Here is a 15,775-nt window from a genome sequence, read left to right as displayed (position 1 = left end):
TTTTTACAGATTGTTAAAGGTCCCGTTCTTCGTGTTTTTTTGAAGCTTTGATTGTGTTTACAGTGTGCAATATAACATGTGTTCATGTTTCGCGTGTAAAAAAACACAGTATTTTTCACACAATTTACTTATCTGTATACCGCTGTTTTCACTGTCCTAAAAACAGGCTGATGAGTTCCTTGTTCTATGAAGTCCCTCCCAGGGCCGGCCCAAGTCCTTATGGGGCCCTAAGCAGAATTTTATTTGAGGGCCCCTCTGTGCCACCAATACGATTGACTATTGTCAATTCTTGATAATTTGCACACCCAGTATCAATATTAGTAGTTGTAGCTGTGTTGCTTATACATCATGTATGGGTGTAATGTTTTCACCCTTATATGGTTTTAAATTGTAGCAAACCGACAAACCGAGTGGTCAGGTGTTAATATTCAAAGCCTTTTCAGCCCAGTTCAGACTGGGATATGTACTTTTAAAAAAAAATGTTTTTAAATAAGTTTCTTATGCTGAATATGCTCACTTTTCCCCAGGTTTCTTTGATGAATAGAAGGTTCAAAAGAACAGCATTTCTCTGAAATAGAAAGCTTTCAAAAAATCCTAAAAACATTGTACACAACTGTTTTCAACACTGATAATCATAAATGTTTGTTGAACATCAAATCATCATATTATAATGATTTCTGAAGGATCATGTGACACTGATAGCACCATATCTTAACAGGTTCTGTATATGGTAGCGGTGCTATATTGCACTTCAGCCAAAGAACCGCTGAATAACCAACACCAAGACCAAGATTGGTGCTATACAGCACTTAAGTGGTTCCCCTATTATTACGAGCAAAGAACCACTTTTAGTGCTGTATAGCACCTTTTTTTTTTAGAGTGTAGCCTACTATATATTCACATAGAAAACAGCTGTTTTACATAATAATAATTAATATTTGTACTGTATTTTTGATCAAATAAATGCAACCTTGGTGAGCAGAAGACTTCTTTTAAAAACAAGAAATGTTGATTTCTTAAACATTAAACAGAGCTTTTATTTTGGCGGAAATAAAATATATATTTTTTTGCATTCCATTCGACTGTGTAGAAAGAACCTTTTTATTTTCTAAATAAAAACATTCATAATGTACTCAACATGTAATTCCAAGGGGACGATATAGCACTTGCAGAAAAACATCTACTGAGAAACAGGAAGCTATGCTGTACTCCGTCCAAAACATGCAGCACATCAGACAACATATTCGCACAAAACCATATTCTCAAATCTATCCATTCATAAAAAGGTTACCGGGCAACTGACGAGTACATTGTAGCCGATTTTTCTCGCACTTTGGACTTTGAACCCTGGCTAACAGTGTCCGATAGCGCCGCGAGCTCATGCAGTGCTGTCAGAATCAATCCGTGCATATATTAGAAAATCTTACATTTTGCCGTTTATTTAGGAATTGTTTAAGGCCGTTTCGCGATTTATATCATTAAAATAACATGCAGCAAAAAAGTAATTTCATGTGCTCTTGGGGGCCCCCGGTGGACAAGGGGGCCCTAAGCAGCCGCTTAGTTCGCTTATGCCTTGGGCCGGCTCTGGTCCCTCCTTCAGAAATACGTAACGAGTTCTGATTGTGCCAGCGGTTCCTGTGTTGTGATTCGACAGCAGCTTAGCGCACGTAACTTGCACGGAAAGGTCACGCCTCTTAACGGGAGATCTATGCGCTCAATGATCTCTACAGCGTCCCTGTGAAAGCCAAACAAAGGTAATTTGACTCCGGGATGAAAATAACAGCGTCTCGACGACATGGCGACAAACACAGTCAAACGCAACGCAACACTTCCTCTTCTCCACGCAACACTTCCTTTTCTCCACGCGACACTTCCTCTTCTCCACGTGGGACAGCAACAAGACCACGCCCCCTTTTTCGCGTATTCTTTTGGGCGGAGGTTAGTCTGTTCTACTGACGTAATTAAAGAAGGAAGTACCAGGATGTAGTCCAAGCCAGCCGTTCGCTGTAGGCTTTGAAAGGGAACTTCTGTTAAATAAAATATCTCGCTTGGCATTGAACTTTGAGCTTTATAATTTTACAGGTATTATTTATGCTCTAACAGCAACACTACACACTAACTAAAGTTTGAACAGTGGGATCACGAAGAACGGGAAAAGCTACAGAAAATGAAAGTAAATGGATGGGTGCAATTCATAGAAACAACTGGAATGCATCCAGTTAAACTCCTTGCTAAAATGTATTGCCTATGTAAACAATGGTTTTAATGATTATGGTTTGAAACTATTTTATCATGGTCACCTTTATAAAGAATTACTAACAATATTAACTTCATCAATGCATGTTTGCATTTTATTTAATACTTCTTAACTATTTTTTTATTAAAATACACTCTTTGGAGGCCAAGTCAACACCTCAAACTCATTGTTGTGCTCCTCAAACCATTCCTGAACCATTTATGGTTTGTGGCAGGACACATTGGCTGTGTCCCAATTCGGGGGCTGCATCCTTCAAAGGCCGCATTTGAAGGCCGATTGCGTCACTGCAGCGCGACGAAGACTGTCCCAATTCGAAGGGGCCTTCAAATGCAGCCTGCCGTTCGTGTTGCCAAGTCCGCGTCTTTTCAGCCGAATTAGGCTACTTTTAAGTTGTTTCCGCGGGTGAAAAATTATTTCCGCGGGTTTGTTTCTACCCCATTTCGCCGCTCCAACACCCCCAAACGTACAACTCCAGTGGAGAATTTGGCCGCTCGATGGAGAAAATCGCATTGGCAGTTTTGGACTACTTTTGTTGCAGAGACCTGGCAACCCTACCCACCGTCCTTCTCCCCGGCCGCGAAGGATAGAACCAACCAGAACAAGTGGATCCTTCGCAGTGTATTCCTCTGCCCATCCCGCGGCCGAGGAATACACTTATAAATGTAAGTATTGTGTTTTTTCATTTACTCAAATAACCAACGAAACGTTTTAAAAGCCGGTGGTCTTTATTTCTGTGTTACCACTGCATGGCTTTATTCGTTACGTGATCTGATGTAATATTTCGTTTTGTTTTATGGATGAAGTTTTATGGATGACAGCTTTATTAAAATGAGGGCAGCAAATGAGTATTTATTTACCGGGCCGAAAAACTCGGCCAGTGTGGATTGGAGTACGACCCATTTGTAGTATTTCCATAGGTTCTTGTGTAGGTAGGCTATAGGGAGGCTTTATCCTATACAAACCCCACAAAAAAAAGAATATAGAGTTTGAGTATCTATAAATATGATTTCTGGAGTATTTTGTATGTTTGTAGGCTACTGGTGCATCATATTTTTTTTATTTTCTTAAGATTGCACCCCTGCCTTGCAGGTTAAAAAAAAATTACAACTTAAAAACAAACAAACAAAGTATGCAAGTTAACAGACACATCTTTACTGAAATGTATTGTGCTGTTGTGTTTGTTATTGAGTGACATGTTTATTTCCTCTGCCTTAGTATTGAAAGTGTCCTGGGACAGGTGAGGAATTGGGAAACTTGGCCATGGTTTGTCTTCATGAATGAGGTGTTGGGACAACCCCACTGTCCTCATTGCCTCCATCCCTGAGGACACACCAGGGCCAAGTTCAGCAGAGGATGACCAAGATGAGGAGCAACTCCACCAAGAGGAAACGACACCGAGAGGATGAGCTGATGGAGAGACCGAGAGGATGAGCTGATGGAGAGACTGAGAGGATGAGCTGATGGAGAGACTGAGGGAGGACATGAAGAGACAGACAGAGGAGAGCAGGGAGAGAATGGACTGATTGTTTTCTCTTCTTGAGAGATTGTTGAGAACTAAAATTTTGGTTTTGTAAATTAAAATGTGTAAATTAAATATTATCGTTCTACATATTATTTTTGTAATGCAAGTTATAATTTGTAAATGAAATAAACAATTCTGTACATTTATGTCAATTAATTTGTAAATGAAACAATAAATTGTTCTATACATTTTTATTTACAGTACTTTTTACAACTATTTACATAAGTTACGTTTAAGATTAGAAAAACAAAATACATTTTAAAATTAACAGTACATAAAACAGATGGAAGAAAATGTTTTTATGTAGTCTTTTATTGAGCTGGGCAGGGAGACCCTGGTGAAGCCTCTGTCAGCGGGACATCATCTGGGATCAGTGCATTTTCCACTGTCTGCCAACAGGTTTGCAGTGCTGACTTATTCGATGGCTGCCATGTAGCTAATATGTTTTCAGAAAGAGGGAAGAATAAATTAAATTACCTCACATCCTCAAATCAAACCATAAAATATTTTAACATGCATAACTGTTCTATGAGCTGAACTCTTGACTGCAGAACAGCGGCCCTCCAAGACCAACGGTGCCTATCCCTCATCTAGAAGACATATTTATTTAAGACAGTGTATTTTATTTTTAGATTCTTTTTTAAACGATAACTAATAACGAAATCTAATAATCATGTGTAAAAAGTCAGTTTTTCATAAAACCACAATATTTGCCTCTGAGATGAAGTTGAATAAAAATCTGAGGTACTTCACAATTATACTCAAATACAGAGTAAATGCATTTCGTTACATTATTAGTAATATTTAGCAACTGTTGACAGCTGCTGTTGAAGAGAACTGAAATTAACATTTATACTGGACTTTAAAGTTATATTCAACTGCCTAAAAACAAAACCACTAAATATGTAGTAAACTATATTAAATCGTATGTTGGTAACATATTTAGTCAACATTTTATTTTTATCAGTAGATACATTAGATTACTGGAGTAAATTGAAACACAATACTAGCATTTAAAAGTGTAATCTGGCAATTTCTCTTCAAAAATGTGACGTCGCGGCGCGCAATGAATTCTGGGGTAGGCAAGGCTGCGAAGCATCCATCCAACTATCCTTCATTTCATGGGAAAAGAAGGACGCATTTGCAGGCCGTATTTTGAAGGATCCTTCGAAGGACATACGAATTGGGACAGCCTTCGTCGCGCCGCGGTGACGCAATCCGCCACTGTAAACGAGTCTCGGTGCGTCCTTTGGAGGCCGCGTCGGCCGCGCACTTCAAAGGACACGGCCTTCAAAGGATGCAGCCCTTGAATTGGGACACAGCTTGCATCTGCTGAAAGAACCACAGCCACCAAGGAATACTGTTTACATGAAAGGCTGTACATGTTCTCAACAATGCTTAGGTAGGTGGTACGTGTCAAAGTAACATCCACATGGATGGCAGGACCCAAGGTTTCCCAGCAGAACATTGCCCAAAGCATCACTGTCTCCACCGGCTTGCCTTCTTCCCATAGTGCATCCTGGTGCCATGTGTTCCCCAGGTGAGCCACGCACACTCACCCAGCCATCCACGTGATGTAAAAGAAAACATGATTCATCAGACCAGGCCACCTTCTTCCATTGCTCAGTGGTCCAGTTCTGATGCTCGCGTGCCCAATGTTGGCATTCTCGGGGGTGGACAGGGTCAGCCCCATACACAACAAACTGTGATGCACTGTGTATTCTGACACCTTCCTATCAGAAGTTTTTGAGCTATCAGCAATTTGAGCTCCAGTAGCTCATCTGTTTGATCGGACTACAGTGGCCAGCCGTCACTCCCCACGTGCATCAATGAGCCTTGGCCGCTCATTGATGCACCATGATCCTGTCGCCGGTTCACCACTGTTCCTTCCTTGGAGCACTTTTGATAGAGACTGACCACTGCAGACCGAGAACATCCCACAAGAGCTGCAGTTTTGGAGATGCTCTGATCCAGTCGTCTAGCCATCACAATTTGGCCCTTGTCAAACTCGCTCAAATCCTTACGCTTGCCCATTTTTCCTGCTTCTAACACATCAACTTTGAGGACAAAATGTTCACTTGCTGCCTAATATATCCCACCCACTAACACGTTTTTTTGTAGGATCATAAATCATTTGATACACAAAACTGACTTAATATCATGTAGAACCTGTTTGTCCACCCAAACAGCATTTTTTTTGTGCAGAAGTCAAAAAGACTCGTATAGGTTTGCATCTGTTTTGCAATAGATATAAACATTTTTTTTTTTTTTTTTTTTACATGGATCATTGTCAAGGTTGTTTCAGATCAACACATGCAAGTGACCACTAGGTGTTGCCGTAGAGACGGTTGTCAAATTGATTCGAAGCTTCGAAACAATATGGCACATTTGCTTCAACTGTTTCAGTGCTTCACAAAGCCTCGGTCTGCCCATCACTACCACAAACACCATACTAACACTGACAAACAATCGGATTTATCTTACCTGCAAATAACAACAGCCTGCTACCTACATCATGACTCGATTATAATACATTACCATAATGTAATGAAACCATAACATTTCAATTATGCATAATTATGCAGTTAACATAATTAAGTTTAATAATTAGCATCAGCCACTTGAACTATCCTTTGGGGGAAAAAAAAGGTTTTTTTAGAACCTTTACTGGCAACGCTAACACTGTGGGCCATTGTTGCTTGTTTTAAACTGCAAGTGCAGTGTATTTTCTTTCAAATAAATTTAGATTTCTGTAATGGTTTTTTTTTTTTTTTTAACTACTAAGCGTCTTCTTTTAAAAGAAAACATGACTAGGATTGTAGTCATGAATTGTAATCATTTAAGTTTAATTAGCCTGTCATTTTCCAGTGTATGCTCCAAAATAGGGATGATGAGTAAGAGACTAGTTTATTGCACTTTTATGTCGATTTGATGTTTAACCCTTATTCTTTTTTACAGATTTGATAGTTGTTCATAACTATTTGCTTCATATTTATGTTAACTTTTATCAGTATTCATATCATGGTAAACTGCAGTTCATATGAAAAATATTTATTTATTTACTTATTGAGTTGGTTTGTGGGGGCGCTATCTAAAATCTCACTTAGGGCACCGTCAGAGCCTGGGCCGGCCCTGTGCATAGACTACTGAATGTCCTTATTGTTGACATGCAAAAGTGAATGGTTTGTCTTTGTACTTTTTTGTAACAAATGTTTTGTAACCTGTAACATTGTGCCTTTTGTGAAGTATTTGAGATACTATTCATGTTTTTACTGCTGAGTTCATGCATTTGTGTATTCACAAAATGAGAATTGATCCTTCTGTGTTCCCTTACACGCTCCTATTTGTAAATCTACAAAAACCCCTGTAGATGCATGTGTAGTATTATTCTTGAATAAAACGGCAAACGCCTCTTTAACAAACTCTTGATCTCAACATTGAGTTTGTTATTTGATAATTAAGCGAACATTGAATCTTTTGTAGACTGATCATTGTGAGTCCTTGTACTTTCTGGAATGTGATTTTAACTCAATTTGAACTAAACTTTCACCTTTAACTTTGTAGGATTCAGCCTTGCCTTTTTTGGAGTGTCTATTCAGACCAAGTGCAAATAGCATGCCTTGTTGGCAAGTGATATTCACACTAGCTCCGGCTAACAATGCCTGGTTGGGCCAAACAAGATAAAACAATTCAGCGGTGCTTTCAGTAAAGCGTAGGGCATAAGGATGTTGGTTTTGATGCGATTGACCTGGGTTCGAATCCACATCGAATCATCACAAATCACACACTCAAAAAAAATGATTCAAGCCCTTCTTAGATATGACACATTTATATTGTGTTCACTTTATTTACATATATCTAATTAGGGTGAATACTTATATATATTTAATAAGTCTAACCTAAAATATATAAACAGCTTCATCTATGAGATTTATTTTAATTCGATTAACTCAAATTAATTTGGGCTTTGGAGCGCGCCATTTGAGCATGCGCATAACAAGCTCAGAGAATGGAACAGAACAAGCTCACGGTGAGGCCACCATTTTCTCATCTGGTGCTGCGAGGACTGTAAAGGCGAATTCCTTATTGGTAAGTATTAGTTTTTTTGTAGTTAAGAATTTACCTCACTGTCAAATAATGTGTATCGTAATTCTGAGTGAAATATGCTACAGCTGTGAAAGTTATGCGAGGTGGATTGTTCAAAGTGCTTGCGATCGTTTTGGTGCCGTTTACTTGTTGCTGCCACTGAATTGGTGCATTGAATTTGACCTGATTAACACGAAAAATAACAAATTTCGACATATAAGTTAATCGTGTACGTGAGATGTTCAGTATTTCTCAATCTCCAAATGACTTTAAGCCCTGTGCGGGAAAATACACGAAAACACGATCCAAAATGTATTTTATGGATTAATGTATGATCCCTTAACAATACCCCCAAACCTAAACATACCAATTTTACACAGAATATAAAGAGAATAACACGTAATGGACAGAATGTGATGGAAAATGACGATTTTAATAACAATATAGCATTAAAAAGATATTTTAACGGCTAATCCTACACCTAAATTACCAAAACCATTTATTATAAATAAAAGCACAACAGACAGACCAGTGTAACGTTAATCACAATGATTTATTTATTGCAAAAATGTCAAAAGCGGTACCAAGAGTAGTTCAAATGACGATGTGTTGCAGTCTCAGTACTCTCTGGTGGTATATAATAGATTTGTATGAGCACTGAGCAGGGTGTAAATTATTAATCAGTGAAAATATTAATCCGGCTTCAGTCCGTGAAGGCGCGCTTTTCTCATTTTTCAAATACAAATCAACTGAAACACGGCATGTCACAATCTGTGACAAAGCAGGCGAGAGCCAATGAGCGTTCGATGTCACTGCCGTAAATCATGTCGTAACGCTTCATGAGGGCGCGTTTTTTTATTTGAAATTTGAAAACATCCCAATGTGCGCGGGTTTTGACATTTACGGTCGCTGATGAGTATGGAGATGAAGATAACTGGACAAAGGGCTGAATTTGGATCTGTTCCACGCAAACGTATGGATTCTAAAGAATTGGATTACAGCGAAGTAATAAAATTGATGTGTTTTAAGAATTTATGTTTTGTTTTTGTGTATCTTATGATCGACATTTCCCACACAGACTAATCCGTGGCGCTGCGCCACAGAATCAACACCGGCCGCCATATATTGCGAGTCGTTATAATTTTTTAACGCTATTTACAACACGCATATTCGTTCAGCTGCAGCCAGAGCCGTTGAAACGACATGCTCTGCTCTCATATCTTAGCGCGGCGCGCGCGGTCATGTGGCGCTGCCCATACATTTGAATGGATACACAACAACAGCTTCACTAATACTATTCAGGTATTTGCAGCAATGTTTGGTAAACAGTACAGCATAGTGTGCATTGATTATTACGTCAACCACATGTACAGTATCATTTTATTATGGAGATACAACGTCGTTAATGTTTTTCTTGTATTTAGCCCTCAGGTATTCCTTAATCGTTCACACTCATACGCATTTATGGTCAAATGTGACCATACACCTTTTTTCAATTAAATAAATGTTCTATATTTTGGTTTAATAATATTTATTGAAAAATTTGAGGAGATATTTTGGTTCTAAATAAACCTAATATTTATGCAATAATTATGGTCCATTAATGACCATATAATTATTATTATTATTTTTTTAATTCTAAAAATTCTTTTTTTAATTCTTATTTATATTACACTTTTGTAGTATTTAAGGTTAAAATAGAGAATTCCAATGCAACAAGGCAAATTAGAGTCATTTTGTGGCTGGAAAAAGAAAAAAAATCATTTGTAATGCAATTACCCACTATAGGTACCTGCATGGCTCTTTAATATAATACATATTTAGACATGAACAAACAATAGATTTCTTTAAATGTGAAATTGTAAAACGTTTAATTATACTTATATAAGTGAATATTAATGAATCCAAGCTAATATAATTTACATTTACATTTATGCATTTGGCAGACGCTTTTATCCAAAGCGACTTACAGTACCCGTATTACAGGGACAATCCCCCTGGAGCAACTTGGAGTAAAGTGCCTTGCTCTAGGACACACTGGTGGCGACTGCTGGGATCGAACCAGCAACCTTCTGCATATTAGTTCAGTGGTTTTACCCACTGGACCACCATCTCCAATTTAACCCAAAAAAAGTATAAAATAGTGCTAAAAAGGCAAACTTATTTTTCCTTATATGTACAGTAGGCTATATACATATGAATTGATACAATTCATCCTCCAGGTCCTGCACATTCTTCAGTTTTCCAGCATCTTTTGCATATTTGAACCCTCTCCAGCAGGGACTGTATCATTTGAACAGGATTAAATTTTTCTTATTTTGTTTAAATATATATTTTTTTCATTTAGTACTGCCCTTCGGAAGCAACAGAAGATACTTACATGTTTCGTGGAAGACAAATTAAGTACAATTGACCTCGATCTTCAAATTCAAAAATCTCAAAGTCATACATTCACTGCTGGAAAGGGTTAAAATATGCAAAAGAAGCTGGAAAACTGAAGAATGTGCAGGACCTGGAGGATTTTTCTGAAGAACATTGGGCAGTTTAACCGCTCAGTAAACAAGGGACTCGTGAAGAACCATCACAAAACATGAAAACAGTAGTAGATCATCCAGGTAACCATACACAGTATTAAAGGGTTAGCTCACCAAAAAAATACTAAAAACACATTTGAAATAGTTCATGTGAGTTCAGTGGTTCTATCTTAATTCTTTTGAAGCGAAAGGAATACTTTTTGTGTGCCAAAATAACGACTTTCAACAATATCTAGTGATGGGCCGATTTTAAAACACAGCTTCTTGAAGCCTTACAAAGCGAATCAGTAAATCAGAGCGCCAAAGTCACGTGATTTCAGCAGTTTAGCCGCTTGACAGGAGATCCGAATCACATTTAAAATGGGCCCATCACTAGATATTGTTGGCACACAAAAAAATTATTGTCGCTCTACAATATTAAGGTTGAACCACTGCAGTCACATGAACTGTTCTAAATTAAAAGCAGTGCAGTTTGCTGATTACTTTTGAAATAAAAAGGGTACAATTCAGCTTGGCTTAACCAGAGTGTTTTGTGTTTTTGTCCAGGCCACTGAGGATGCAGAAAAGGGAATTTCAAGCACCGTCATGGGGATTTACACATTGCATAGAGATTCTTACACACCACACACACATAAAAAGTACAAATGTGTTTATTTTTGATACACTTACCTTTTTTTCTTTCTTTTTTTTTATGGAAAACTAAGTGAACGAATACATGTATTTCTACTTAGTGGTTCTAGTTTTTTCTAGTTATGCAAAACATGGTAACACTTTACAATAAGGTTGTATTAGTTAACATTAGTTAATGCATTAGTTAACTTGAACTAACCATGAACAACACCTCTGTTCAGCATTAGTTAATCTTTGTTAACGTTAGTTAATAAAAATACAGCTGTTCATGGTTTGTTAATGTTAGTTCACAGTGCATTAAGTAATGTTAACAAGATTTAAATAATGCATTAGTAAATGTTGAAATTAACATTAACAACGATAAATAAATGCTTTATAAGTGCAGTTTGTTATTAGTTCATGTTAACTAATGTAGTTAACTAACGAACCTTATTATAAAGTGTTACCCAAAACATAATAGTCAAGTTTGTTTTGACTTTGCAATATTGATTAGTTTACATAATGACATGCACAGAAAAAGTACAGTTTTTTTCTTAAGTGAACCAAAACATGAATTTCTAGTTAGTGGTTTTAGTCTGTTTCGAGTAATACAATTAATTAAGCCATAAATGTGTATGTTACTTGTATTAAGGGGTCAACTTTTAATATTACATTGTGTTATTAATAGTCAAGTTTAAAAAATACATTTTACAGTAAAACACTTGCAAACCTGTTTGAGTTTTAAATAAAAAATATTTCAGTCAATATTTGTCTTGTGTCTGTGGGGTACAAAAAAGGATTTCTTCATAATATTTGATTATCCAATTAAATGTTTTAATTCAAGTTTGACAAGCATGAAATAATTTGATAAGTGTATATTTAATTTTAAGTATTTTATAAAATTGAGTTGGACCAACCCAATTAAATTGGTTCAAACTGAGTTGGACCAACTCAATTAAATTTTTTCAAACTGAGTTGGACCAACTCAATTAAATTGGTTCAAACTGAGTTGGACCAACCCAATTAAGTTGGTTCAAACTGAGTTGGACCAACTCAATTAAGTTGGTCCAAATTGAGTTGGACCAACTCAATTAAATTGGTTAAAGCTGAGTTGGACCAACTCAATTAAGTTAGTCCAAATTGAGTTGGACCAACTCTATTACATTTCATTGCGTGAATTAGTTTTTTATGAGTTGGGGCTACACATATTTATTGGATGGAAAACCTGCCCTCAATTAAATTGAGTTTGTCCAATGAGTTATTTTTTTGAGTGCATCGGAAAGGCATTTACTTTCAATAAAAATTAAGAAAATGTTCTAAATGTGGAAATAAAGTTCCTAATGAAATGTTTAATAATAATACCCATTTGTTGGGTAGGGTTATAGGGGAGGGTGAAGGGAGGACTTTTATTGTCCCATTAAGGCAGCATCCATTTAATAATTTTAATAAATATAATGGCCCCGCTTTATATTAGGTGGGCTTAACTACTATGTACTGCGGATTTATCCGCTGCGCGCTGCAGCGGTCTCGTGTCTCACGGAGGAGTGACGGGAGTATAAAGGAGGAGCGACGACAGTGAAGGACGAGAGAGGACCATGCCTGGGATTTTGCGTTGTGTTTTATTTATGTTTTGTTTTGTATGCGGCAGTCGTCCGTGAGGGGCTGCCGCCGCCATTTTATTTTGTGTTGATTTATTAAACTTGTTTGAATGTTCGCCGGTTCCCGCCTCCTTCTTCCCATACGATCGAACCCCGTTACAACATTATTCTATTTCTGTTAGTCACATGTCTGTGAAACATTTTTAGTTCATGTCTTATGGTGTTGACTCTTTTAGTGTTCATACAAATATTTACACACATTAAGTTTCCTGAAAGTAAAAACAGTTGAAAGTCAGAGGATGTTTCTTTTTTTGCTGAGTTTATAACTATTTTCACTTAGTGTGCTATTTCACTTAGTAAATAGCATCTATCGCTAAGAAAATGTTATTTTCACTTAGTGTAAATAGAATCTAGTTGCTATTTATACTTGGTTTAAATAACATCTATCACTATTTGCACTTGGTGTAAATAGCCGCTGCCTTTATTCTATTAGAATGTCCACCCTGTTAGGTTAATAGTTATCTATACACTCTCAAAAAAAAAAAAAGAGTACAAAATTGTACCTTTAAGGTACAAGTGACCGTCACTGGGGTGGTACCCTTAAGGATACATTTTTGTACCTCTAAGTCAGGGGTAGGTAAGTTCGGTCCTAGAGAGCTGATGTCCTGGAGAGTTTAGCTCCAACCCTACTAAGGGTGAACTAACCCTTTAAAGACCTTGTAATGCCGTTTTCTGTACAGTAGGCTTTCTATAAATGCTTGTGCGCTCGCCTTCAATGCAATGCATTACATGTTTCTTTGTTTCATAACATGATTAATGTTGGGAAACACTCACACCTTCATAAAAAAATGCAGTTTATTAAAGATTAATTTGAAATGTTATTAAATATGAATATAAATTGTTATTCAGTTATACAGAACGAGTTTCGGATGTGCTGCACAATTTTGATATTAAATCAGATAAGCTGTCCAAAGCTGAAATTGCGGCATTGCGTAGCGGCATCTCCAACAGCCAGCTGTTGCTGCAGCGGCTCGTAGCGGCATTTCGTAGCAACATCTCCAGCGGCATCTTCAACAGCCAATACTTTCTCCGGCAGCGCTGCTGTTTTTAACACCTGTCACTGGCCAATTACATTGATTCGATTTGAATTTGAAGATAACATTAGCTATATTATATTATATTATATTAGCTATTTTAATTAGCAGAACTATCATTCAAATTACATTACACAAGACTGTGTGTGTGTGTACATTTTTTCTGATATAGGTAGGCCTACACATATTGATGTAATAGGCTACATGATGTTCAGTTAGCGTACATTTTTATGGGCAAAAAAAAAAATTATGAAAAAATGTTTATTTAATAATTTCCTCTGGGCTGTAATAATCAGAAAGTGGTATCAAAACACTTATTTTGGCATTGGCAGCAGCTAAAGCCGGAGAAAGCCTATTGGCTGTTGGAGGTGCCGCTGCAGCAACAGCTGGCTGTTGGAGATGCCACTGCAGCAACAGCTGGCTGTTGGAGATGCCGCTGCAGCAACAGCTGGCTGTTGGAGATGCCGCTGCAGCAACAGCTGGCTGTTGGAGATGCCGCTACGAAATGCCGCTACGAGGTGCCGCTGCAGCAACAGCTGGCTGTTGGAGATGCCACTGCAGCAACAGCTGGCTGTTGGAGATGCCGCTACGAGATGCCGCTGCAGTAACAGCTGGCTGTTGGAGATGCCGCTGCAGCAACAGCTGGCTGTTGGAGATGCCGCTACGAGGTGCCGCTGCAGCAACAGCTGGCTGTTGGAGATGCCGCTACGAGGTGCCGCTGCAGCAACAGCTGGCTGTTGGAGATGCCGCTACGAGGTGCCGCTGCAGCAACAGCTGGCTGTTGGAGATGCCGCTACGAGGTGCCGCTGCAGCAACAGCTGGCTGTTGGAGATGCCGCTGCAGCAACAGCTGGCTGTTGGAGATGCCGCTACGAGATGCCGCTGCAGCAACAGCTGGCTGTTGGAGATGCCGCTACGAGATGCCGCTGCAGTAACAGCTGGCTGTTGGAGATGCCGCTGCAGCAACAGCTGGCTGTTGGAGATGCCGCTGGAGCAACAGCTGGCTGTTGGAGATGCCGCTACGAGATGCTGCTATGAGATGCCGCTGCAGCAACAGCTGGCTGTTGGAGATGCCGCTACGAAATGCCGCTACGAGGTGCCGCTGCAGCAACAGCTGGCTGTTGGAGATGCCGCTGCAGCAACAGCTGGCTGTTGGAGATGCCGCTACGAGATGCCGCTGCAGTAACAGCTGGCTGTTGGAGATGCCGCTACGAGATGCCGCTGCAGCAACAGCTGGCTGTTGGAGATGCCGCTACGAGAAGCCGCTGCAGCAACAGCTGGCTGTTGGAGATGCCGCTACGAGATGCCGCTGCAGCAACAGCTGGCTGTTGGAGATGCCGCTACGAAATGCCGCTATGAAATGCCGCTACGAGATGCCGCTGCAGCAACAGCTGGCTGTTGGAGATGCCGCTACGAGATGCTGCTGCAGTAACAGCTGGCTGTTGGAGATGCCGCTACGAGATGCCGCTGCAGCAACAGCTGGCTGTTGGAGATGCCGCTACGAGAAGCCGCTGCAGCAACAGCTGGCTGTTGGAGATGCCGCTACGAGATGCCGCTGCAGCAACAGCTGGCTGTTGGAGATGCCGCTACGAAATGCCGCTATGAAATGCCGCTACGAGATGCCGCTACGAGATGCCGCTGCAGCAACAGCTGGCTGTTGGAGATGCCGCTGCAGCAACAGCTGGCTGTTGGAGATGCCGCTACGAGATGCCGCTGCAGTAACAGCTGGCTGTTGGAGATGCCGCTGCAGCAACAGCTGGCTGTTGGAGATGCCGCTACGAGGTGCCGCTGCAGCAACAGCTGGCTGTTGGAGATGCCGCTACGAGATGCCGCTGCAGCAACAGCTGGCTGTTGGAGATGCCGCTACGAGATGCCGCTGCAGCAACAGCTGGCTGTTGGAGATGCCGCTACGAGATGCCGCTGTAGTAACAGCTGGCTGTTGGAGATGCCGCTACGAGATGCCGCTGCAGCAACAGCTGGCTGTTGGAGATGCCGCTACGAGATGCCGCTGCAGTAACAGCTGGCTGTTGGAGATGCCGCTACGAGATGCCGCTGCAGCAACAGCTGGCTGTTGGA

The 15,775-nt window shown here is 39.7% G+C and overlaps 1 protein-coding gene across 4 annotated transcripts in view; it reads left to right on the top strand.

The window, feature by feature from the left end:
* LOC307120270 (uncharacterized protein) overlaps window positions 1–15,775 on the top strand; it is a 911,732-nt gene that overhangs the window by 605,662 nt on the left and 290,295 nt on the right. The window lies entirely within an intron of this gene.

This window comes from Gobio gobio (genome assembly GCF_949357685.1).
Source record: "Gobio gobio genome assembly, chromosome: 24".
Lineage (NCBI taxonomy): Eukaryota > Metazoa > Chordata > Actinopteri > Cypriniformes > Gobionidae > Gobio > Gobio gobio.
The sequence above is the reverse complement of the archived record's forward strand: the minus strand, read 5'-3'. Positions and strand labels throughout refer to the sequence as shown.